The sequence below is a fragment of the Petaurus breviceps genome, unplaced genomic scaffold (assembly GCF_028583685.1).
Source record: "Petaurus breviceps papuanus isolate PSGF00001 unplaced genomic scaffold, PetGlider_PUasm1.0 490, whole genome shotgun sequence".
In the NCBI taxonomy this organism is placed as follows: Eukaryota; Metazoa; Chordata; class Mammalia; order Diprotodontia; family Petauridae; genus Petaurus; species Petaurus breviceps.
Genome location: NW_027186352.1, coordinates 4490144 through 4499713, shown reverse-complemented (window position 1 = coordinate 4499713; position 9570 = coordinate 4490144). Strand labels below are relative to the sequence as shown.

The 9570-nt window shown below is 40.0% G+C and overlaps 1 pseudogene; it reads left to right on the top strand.

Annotated features, from left to right (window-relative positions):
- The first annotated feature begins 7728 nt into the window (after window positions 1-7728).
- On the top strand, window positions 7729-9253 carry LOC138172050 (BUD13 homolog; annotated as a pseudogene).
- Window positions 9254-9570: the final 317 nt, after the last annotated feature.

Genomic DNA, 9570 nt, shown 5'->3' with positions numbered 1-9570 from the left:
ATTTAAATATATGGACCCCCAACCTATGGGAAGAATTTCTAGTTTATGAGAAATAGTTATGATTTTTACCTTCAGGATGCCTCTAAAAACCTATAAGGACAGGCAGGATGCACACATATACCTGTGTTCATGATCATGCAAATTATGTTTCTCCTTAAAAAAAAACAGGACAACAAATCATATTAATCACACTTAGTGTTTCTCTTTCTCAAAATAAATAGACTATGCAATTGTACTGCAGTCAATTGCTTTTGAATGAATATGGCAGTGGATGGACAATATCCATCTAAAACTGCTGAAACTAACTGATAATCCTCAAATCCATTAGTATAGTGTTTCTTCCTATAATTCAGAAGCTGCAAGAAGCAAATTATTTATGTAAGAATCATGGTGTTTGGGGATAATAGTGCTGAGGACATGATTCCTATGTCATATATCACCAAAGACAGACAGCTTCAGGCACCATGTTAATTTCCTTGTGATCTCTATAGTAGTTATTGAATGCACAAGTAGGAATCTGTTCATATTTATGGGAAATGGCCAGTCCTTTAGTATGAGGAAGTGCATAAATCCGAGCAATGGGAAAGGAGAGACAGGCACAGCCTGGATCGGCAGGAATTTCAGACATAATTTTCAATTAAAATGGAGTTTAGACGAACAACCCAGTCATCGTTACTCATGTTTATGCTTGTTCCAGATGCAGGTCAGAGAGTTAGACTCTGATTTGCTAGCTCATCAGCATCCTTATTAAAATTTCTAGCAGGAAATCAGGTTTGGGGACATGAACACAAACATGTCTTTTGTGGTCTTCTGTTACTGTCAGTGATTCTGATTTTATTGTTGACGATTGCCACACTTCTTCTAATGAAGTCTCCTTTATGTGATTGTGGCCTCTGCAAATCATGTGCTATCATGAAATACCATTTTCTTGAAGATTAAAATGAAAAACCTCATGATGGTCCCCAATTTAAAATGCCCCATTTCATTTCTGAGTGAAAACAAGGTATGAAATTAAATTGACTTCCATCAGATTAGTCAATATCTTTTAGTGATTTATTGCTCTGAGTTCTGACAAGCTTGAAATTCTGACTGAAATATATTTTCATGTCTAAATCTAATCAAATTGAACACACATTTATTAAGTGCCTACTATGCTCAAGTAGGCAGAATTGTGTAGTTATGCAAAGACTATGGAATGAGTCATATAGTCAAGAATACTTGGGTTCAAATCTTGCATTCTTTACATCCTGCTTCTCTGACCTTGGGGAAGATGCTAACCTACCAACCTTTTGCTCTCCAGTGGCATAAATTTTAGACATTTATTGATTTCCATTAGTAAGGGATTATTTTTTTTTTACCTAGGAAATATCTCACTGATGACATCCCCAGTCTAGAGTCTGACACTGTCACTCATCCAAACCAAAACATTCAATGGACTATATAAAACATTAGCATACCCTCTCTTTATATAAGGATTCTAACACCTTTTAGCTTCTTGAATTGATCAATATTGCACATTCAAGCATGGAATCATGTTTGGCCAGACTGCCATTTTCCAAAGCTTAGTAGATGGTGTGTAAGAGGCAATACAGATGAAAAAAGAAAAGAGTTTTCATCTATCAGTCAATTTAGTAATATTCTTCTCAACAGTCATTAAGCCTGTCTCTAGGATAAGAGACATAATGGTCATTATTTATTCCATATAGAAAGTCCTTCCATATTGGTGCCAACTTTCAGAGGCAGTAGTTCACTGGCTTTGCCTTGGAAAATGGATAGTCTCAGGTGGAGCCAAGATGGTGGTGTAGAAGCAGGAAAACTCCCTGTGCTTCCACCATAGCTACCTCAAATACATATAAAAATGACTCTAAACAAACTTTAAGGCTACAGAACCCACAAAGTGACAGAGAGAAACAAATCTCCTCCTGAAGGCCACCTGGCAGGCAGATAGGAAAGATTCATCACAGCACATTGGGAGCAGAGCCCAGCCCTGAGTGAGTCCATGGATTTAGCCAAAGGGCAGCCTGACCAGTCGTGGCTAGAGGGACTTCAGGAGAGTGGATCAGCAGCACCTGTGGTGGTTTCCAGAATTATCAACCCATAAATTCTAAAGACAGAGTGAGAGGTCAGTGTAGACTTTGGGAACAGTGAGTCCAGGAGTGTGGGTTCGGCCAGTGTCCCCCGGAGGGAGAAGTGGCTGAGGTGCAGCAGCTGCCATGTTGCTGCTTCAGAGTTCCTGACCTGCAGATTGCAGGGGGACCAAGCCACCATTCTGAGTGGTAAACACTCTTGCTTTAACCTGCTTGGATCTGTATTGCTTTCTTGGGTGGAGGTCCTGGGGTGTGTGAACAGTGAGCCAGAGCATTTAGAGGCTTCAGAGAAGTTAGCCAACTAATAGCTCTGGCAGCTATGAAAACCCCAGAGATGTGGGACAAAGCTCTCCTCTCTGGAAGCAGAATTCTATTGTGGCAAAAAGCTCAAAAGTCAAGTAATTGAGTGGCAACATGAGCAAGCAAAGAAAGCACTGCAATCCAACTTTGGATTCCTTTGCAGGGGGGACAAAAAGGATGAAAGCATGGAATGGCAGGAAAACAATGAAGTCAGAACTCCTGCATCAAAAGCTTCCAATAAAAATATGAAGTGGTTACAGGCCATAAATGACTTTAAGAAGGATTTTGAAAACCAAATAAGGGAAAATAGATAGTCTCTTCAGCACCATAGTGAGTTTTCAGGGATGGCAGTTAATGTAGGAGATTTGTAATGGCTCAATTGGATGGCAGATCAAGGATTACTAAAGGAGATAGTTTGCATATATTAGAGATGGTAGCCAAAAATTGCAATGTGTTACAAGTTAGAAGACCCTAATCCTCTTTAAATTCAATGAAGCAAATTTGACCATATGACCAGAAACTTAGTTGTATTGGATCCATGATTTGAATAGAGTTCTAAGAAGATAGACATTAGTCAAAGAAACAGAACAGGAGAAAAGGATAAAAAAAATAATATGAAGAATATAAACTCATGGATCTGCAGAGCCAATATGGGGCACAGGTAGTAACTCATCTAACCTCTGCCACGTTCCCTTCACAATAACTTTAAACGGCACCTCAGTTGAATTCTGGAGTGAAAGAGCCAGCAAAAGGTTGGTGGGAGACAGTCAGAAGAAGAGGTCTGAGACCCTGGACTGGCAGTTAAGATGAACACATGCAGGGTGTGGGAACATTGGCTTGGCAACACCAGCAGCAAGCTTTGGAAGCAGCTGCCAGGATGGCAGCAGCTGCTTTGTCAACTTGCAGCTCAGAGGCAGTAATTGGGTTGGACGACTGAGCAGAAAGAGATGACGAAAGTCCCATTGCTGGCTCTGGATTCAGGAGTCTGTTTCATTGTTCAAATACATTATCAGGTCCCACTTGCAGAGCAAAGAGGAGTACTAGCATTGTGACTACAGGGGACCAGGGGCCTGCCCTACAGTTTCAGAGTCACAGGAAGCGATAACAGCTGTGGCCCCAGGGAAACAGAGGCCCTGGTCATAGTTCCATGTTGAAGAAGGATGCTTGTGGTGATTCCCAAGGGAGTGGATTGACTCTGATTGCAGTTTCAAGGTAGAAAGAACTACTATTCTTTGTGGCTGCAGAAGAGTAGAAGACGTTCCAGGGCCTTAATAAACAATAGCATTTGTGCCTGCAGGTGTAGAAGGCTACTTCTCAGGGAAAGACTTGAGCACAGGCCAGGAAGCACCAACCACATCTCTCATTGGATTTTATCACCTCAGAAGCACTAAAACCTTAGAGACTTTAAGACCTAGCTCTGGAAACAGTACTACAAAAAAGAAGCAGCATGGGAAAATGAGCACTCTATGTAGAGCTCACCATGAACATAAAGTTAGAAATTAGGAAATAGACTAAAAATCATCAAACAACAAAAAAGAACCTGACCATAAAAACTACAATGGTGACAGGGAAGAACAAGACACAAACTCAGAAGAAGACACTGATGTCAAAACATCTACAAACAAAGTCTTGCAGAAAAATGTGAATTGGACATAAAACCAACAAGAATTCCTGGAAGAAATCAAAGAAGAATTTTAAAAATCACATAAGAGGGGTAGAGGAAAAATTGGGAAAAGAAATGAGAATAGTGCAAGAAAATTATGAAAAGATATTTAACAACTTAGTAAAAGAAGCACAAAAAAATACTAAACAAAATAATACCTGAAAAACAGAATTGACCAAATGGAAAAGAGGTACAAAAATTCACTGAAGAGAATGCCTTGATATAAGAATTAGACAATGATAATGAGGCATAAAAATTCAATGAAGAAAATAACTTTGTAAAAAACAATATCAGCCAAATGGAAAAAGAAGTATAAAAGTCCACTAAAGAAAATAATTCCTTAAAAATTATACTTGGGGGTGGCTAGGTGGCGCAGTGATTAAGAGTGCTGGCCCTGTAGTCGGGAGGGCCTGGGATCAGTTCCAGCCACAGATACATATCAACCACACACAAAAACTGGCCATGTAACCTTACTTAACCCCAATTGCTTAAAAAATAATTATAATTGGGCAAGTGAAAGCTAATGACTCTATGAGAACAAAAAAAAGAAACTTAAAAAAATTTGAAAAAGTGAAATTTGTTCATCAGGGAAAAAATCAACAATTGATGTGGAAAATAGATTGAGGAGAGATATTACAAGAAATACTGATCTAACAAAAAGTCACAATAAAGAAAAGCCCAGGCATCATATTTCAAGAAATTATCAATAAAAATGGCCCTGATATCCTAGAACCAGAGGACAAAATAAACATTGAAAGAATCCAACAATTACCTCCTGAAAGAGATACTAAAATGAAAACTCCCAGGAATATTTTAGCCAAATTCCAGAGTTCCTGGGTCAAGGAGAACATATTGCAAGCACTCAGAAAGAAACCTTTTAAATATCATGGAATCACAGTCAGGATTGCATAGCTTCCATTTTCAAGAAGTGAAGCATTTTGGATATGATATTCCAGAAAGCAGAGGAACTAGGATTACAACCAAGTATACCCCACCCAGAAAAACTGTGGTTTTTACCTTCAGGTAAAAAGTGGATATTTAATGATATAGAGTACTTTCAAGCATTCCTAGTGAAAATACTTGAATTGAATAGAAAATGTGTCTTTCAAATAAAGGACTCAAGAGAAGCATAAAAAGGTAAGCAATAAAGAAATCCTAAAGGACTTAAAAAGTTAAACTGTTTACATTTATATACTTGTAACTCTTAAGAACTTTATCATTATTAGGGACTATATGCAGACATAAGGCATGTGTGTGAGTTAATTATAATGGGGTAGCCCCCCCCAAAAATGTTAAAGTCTGAGAAAGAAAGATGCATTGGGAGAAAGAGGAAGGGAGAAGGAAAATGGTGAACATTTCTCATATAAAAGAGGTATGAAAGGAAGAACTTTTACTTTGGAGAAGAAAATAAGCAACATTTTATTCTTACTCCCATCAGAATTAGCTCAAAGTGTGAATAACCAACATACTAAATTGGTTATAGAAATGAATTTTATCCAACAGGGAAGTAGAGGGGAAGGAAGGAAAAGGGGGGTGATAGAAGAGAGGGTTGATCAGGAGTAAAACACACTTTTAGACATAGGAAGGAGGAGGAGGAGAAGGAGGAGGAAGAAGAGGAGGAGGAGGAGGAGGAGGAGGACGAGGAGAGAGAGAGAGAGAGAGAGAGAGAGAGAGAGAGAGAGAGAGAGAGAGAGAGAGAGAGAGAGAGAACAAATGGGGAAAAATAAAAGTTGGATGAAGGGAAATATAGAGTTAATTGTGAATGTGAATGGGATGAGCTCATTCATAAAACAGAAGCAGATAGAATGAATTAAAATCCAAAATCCAACAATATGTTGTTTAAAAGAAACATACTTGAAACAGAGGTACTCACAAAGAGTTAAAATAAGGGGCTGGGGCAGAATCTATTATCCTTCAGTGGAGCTAAAAAACAGGGGGAGGAATAACAATTAAAATCTTAGAACAAGGAAAAACAAAAATAGACCTAGTAGAAGAGATAAATAGGTAAACTGCATTTTGCTAAAAGATTTTATAGACAATGAAGTAATATCAATATAAAACATATATGTTCCAAATAGCATAACATTCACATTCTTAAAAGAAAAGTTAAATGAGTTACAGGAGGAAATAGACAGTAAAACTGTTAGTGGGTGACCTCAAATTTCCCCTTCCAAAATTAGATAAATCTAAAAAATTCTAAATAAGAAAGAAGTTAAGGAAGTGAATAGAATTTTAGAAAAGTCAGATATGATAATCTCTGGAGAAAATCGAATAGGAATAGGAAAAAAAAGTATACTTTTTTCAGCTGTGCATGACACCTTCTCAAAAACTGACCATCTTTTAGGGCATAAAAACCTTACAACCAAATGTAGAAAAGTAGAAATATTAAATGTATCCTTTTCAGATGATAAGTAAAAAAAATCACGTTCAATAAAAAGTCATGGAAACATAGATTAACAACCAATTGGAAACTAAATAATCTAATCCTAAAGAATGAGTGTGTCAATGAAAAAGTCACAGAAACAACAAATAATTTAAAGAGAATGAAACAATGAAATGACATACCCTTTTGTTATTGTTGTTTTTGTTTAGTAGTGTCTAACTCTTTATGACCCTATTTGAGACTTTCTTGGTAAAGATACTTAAGTAGTTTTCCATTTCCTTCTCCAGATCATTTTACAGGCGAGGAAACTGTGGCAAAAAAGTGACTTTCCCAGGGTCACACAAGTAGTGTCTCAGGGCAGATTAGAATTTAGGAAGATGACTCTTTCTGACTGCAGACTAAATAGTCTATTTATGGTGCCACCTAGCTGCCCATTTAGCCTTTAGGTGCCCTCAGTTTCAATTTTTCTAGAATCAGAGGGTTCCATGACTCACAGTCCTATGAAAATAGGAAAAAAATGGTAGGAAAAAAAGATGTGTCTTTGGGATTTCTAGTTAGAAGGCAGCAGAGAACCTTCCATGAGGAGCCCAGTTCTCACACAGACATCCCAACAAGTGACTCAGGCTGCCAAATGGACAACTAATCACGCAACAGAAAGAGAAACATTGCAAGACTCTTTCTTCCTATCCAGGATTGTTTGAGAAAAGGACATTCAGGATTTTAATCAGAGGAACCTAGGCTGAAAATGCTATGTGACAGTTACCTCTACAATTTATATAATAGCAGCAACACTGTGAAAACAAGCAATTCTGTGAGCTCTAAGAACTATGATCAATGCAAGGACTATTCACGAGTCCAGAGGCCCAACAATTAAACACACTATCCTTGGAAGAGAGCTGATGCATTTGGGGCGCAGAATGAGAGACGTACATCTTTATGTACATCAAGGGAATTTGCTTTGCTTAGCTATATCTGTAACAAGAAAATTGCTCTATTCTAGTGAGGTAGGGGAAGGGAGAGAAAATAGATTTCTGTTAATTAAAATCTAGAGAACGGAGGGGATTGCTACAGGTGGAAAATGTTACATATACTTTCGGAGGTCATTAGTTTTAATTTTACTTTGTTATAAGAGACATCTGATGCAGTGAGAATAATATAAAAATATGCAATATAAAAGGACAAATTAATGAAACTTAAAAACCCAAACTGACCACTTACACAGGGCTTTTTACCTTTAAGTGTATCTTTGAGCTGCCATCTAATGAAAATCAACCTCTGTGGCTTCCTCCGCTGCCATGGCGGCTGCCCCACCACTCTCCAAGGTGAGTTTCTGAAGCTTTACTTATCTGGGCCGGAGGCAGCCGTCGATGCGGGGTCCGAGACTAGTAAGCTCCGCAAGAAGCGGCCGAAGCCGCCTGGTGCCAGAGGGAAAGGGATGAGGATTGTGGACGATGATGTGAGCTGGGCAAATATTTCTACTAAGTTAGAAAAAGAAGAAGAGGAAGATGAGGGAGATTTTCCTGTGGTTGCTGAATTCATCGATGAACGCCCAGAAGCGAAGCAAATGGAGGCATTCCGGACCAGTAACAAGTGGAAGCTTTTAGGAGAACAAAAGAAAGACCTGTCCCTACCTAGGAGTGCTTGTCACAACTCCCCAGACTCCTCACCTCCCAGGAGGACTCGCCACGACTCCCCAGATTCCTTGCCTGCCAAGAGAGTCCGTCATGACTCCCCAGACTCCTGTCCTGCAAAGAGGACCCGCCACGACTCCCCAGACTTCTCACCTTCCAGGAGGCCCCATCATGACTCCCCAGACTCCTCACCTCCCAGGAGGGTCCATCCTAACCTCCCAGATTTAGCTTCTGAGGTTTGTCATTCACTGTCTAGTGAAGCATCTGCCAAGTACTGTCTTGGTCTGAAGGGGAAGAGCAGTAAACATGGGGATGGATCTTCTCAACATAAAAATCAATCACCTTCTTCTTCTGGGCCAGGGAAACAGCTGCAGGACTCCAGAGATGCTTCTTCTAGCCATAGGAAATTTCAGACAAACCCTTCAAACAAGAAACACCAGAGGCATGATAAAGGTAATTCTGTTCCTGGGAAGAGCAACCAGCAGGCCTCTGATTCAGACCTCTCCCCACCAAGAAGGAAGCAGAAAAGCTGGTCTTCTGATTCAGATCTCCCTCCACCTCGAAAGAGTCGGCCTTCTGGAGCAAAGGCCACGCAGATGTTTTCTGGAGCCAAAACTGGGTTGGTGCCTGATGTAAGGAGAGAGTAGCAGGAGCTCAGGAGGCAGGACCAAGAAACCAAACATTTGGAAGCTGAATTCCAAAATGCTGAAACCATTTTTCAAGATAAGTCTGGATACAGGAGGGACCTGAAACTGGACCGATCAGAGCAACGGTGAAAAGAAGAGGAGGAGTCAGAGAAAAATGAGCAGTACGCTCAGTGGGGAAAAGGCCTTGCCCAGAGTCGGCAACATCAACAGAATGTGGAGGAGGCAATAAAGGAGAGGCCGAAGCCACTGGCCCTCTACATCAATGATGAGGACCTGGATCAGGTGCTCAGAGAGCAGGAGACAGAAGGTGACCCATGGCTAACTTCATTAAGAAGAATAAGGCCAAGGAGAACAAAGACAAGAAAGAGAAGCCTCGTTACAATGGCCCTGCACCTCCTCTCAACAGATTCAATATCTGGCCTGGGTGTCACTGGGATGGTGTGGACAGGTCCAATGACTTTGAGGAGAAGCGTTTTGCCCGACTTGCCGGCAAGAAAGCTGTTGATGAACTTGCCTATAAATGGAACGTTGAGGATATGTAATTCTTGTAACTAAATAATGGCCATAGGTTCTGATGGTGGGCAAAGGACAGATAAGACAGCCAGGCAGGGCCAGGGCTAACAGTTTATACATACCAACCATTCATGGTTGTTACCAGTCACCCGGGGAGAGAGCTTAGGCTTTGATATCTGGTTGGGGAGGGCACCATGACCCAGGGAAATCTCCATTTTCTTCAACCATTCACAGAACTGCTTCTGTTGTCTTTTAAGTGACACATGCACCACTGAGGGTCATAGAAGTGCCCCAGAGTTCATTCTTAATTGTTTTTTTTTCCTAACAAATATACATCTATCTTTGT